This window comes from Magnolia sinica, chromosome 9 (assembly GCF_029962835.1).
Source record: "Magnolia sinica isolate HGM2019 chromosome 9, MsV1, whole genome shotgun sequence".
NCBI lineage: Eukaryota > Viridiplantae > Streptophyta > Magnoliopsida > Magnoliales > Magnoliaceae > Magnolia > Magnolia sinica.
This window is the reverse complement of record NC_080581.1, coordinates 91,633,056-91,634,168: the sequence shown is the minus strand read 5'-3', so window position 1 is coordinate 91,634,168 and position 1,113 is coordinate 91,633,056.

Here is a 1,113-nt window from a genome sequence, read left to right as displayed (position 1 = left end):
CGTAATATTTGAGGCTGGTTCTCAGTGATCCACTTCAGTCCTATGCACAATTCAAAGAATACGTTTCTTTTTACAACGATCCAAATGCATATGATTTGGCCCATTTCTAGTGATCCAAACCTTCGACATGGGCCAACATTGACATGCTTGGGCCATTCAGTGGATACAAATTGTTCATATAATTCGGCTCATTCGGCTATCGAAACTCATCCTACGATTGAAGCTGCTTTTCATGATCCAGACAAATCATATGATTGAAGCTACTTTTCTCATGATCCAAACTCATCATATGATTAAAGCTGCTTTTCATTATCCTTGGCAATGGATATGCTAAGTTGATCCATGCCCAAAATTTTATAGGACCCTCTTCAACTTTACTAATGATCGAAACTGTTCATATGATGGCCCATTTCTAGTGATCCAAACCTTTTGTCATGCTTGGGCCATTTCAATGGATCAAAACCTTTAACATGCTTAGGCAAATTAGCGAATTTGAACTTTTTATATGCTTCGGCCCATTCGGCAATCCAAATGCATCATATGATTCGTGCTGCAGCTAGTGATCTAAACTAATCATACGATTGAAGCCTCTTTCCATGACCCATCCCATTGGATATGTTAAGTTGAACCATATATTCGTAATATTTGAGGCTAGTTCTCAGTGATCCACTTAGTTAATTTTGTAGGACCCTCTTCAGTTCTATAAACGATTCAAACTATCAAGTTTCTTTTTACAATGATCCAAATTCATATGATTTGGCCCATTAATAGTGATCTAAACCTTTGACATGGGTCATTTCAATGGATAAAAAACATTGTAATGCCTGGGGCATTCAGTGGATCCAAATTGTTCATATGATTCAGCTCATTCAGCGATCCAAACTCATCATAGGATTGAAGCTGGTTTTCATGATCCAAACTCATATGATTGAAGCTGCCTTTCTTGAAACAAACTCATCATATGATTAAAGCTGCTTTTCATGATCCTTGGCAATGGATATGCTAATTTGATCGATGCCCAAAATTTTGTATGACCCTCTTCAGCTTTACAAATGAACCAAATTGTTCATATGATTTGGCCCATTTCTACTGATCCAAACCTTTGACATGCTT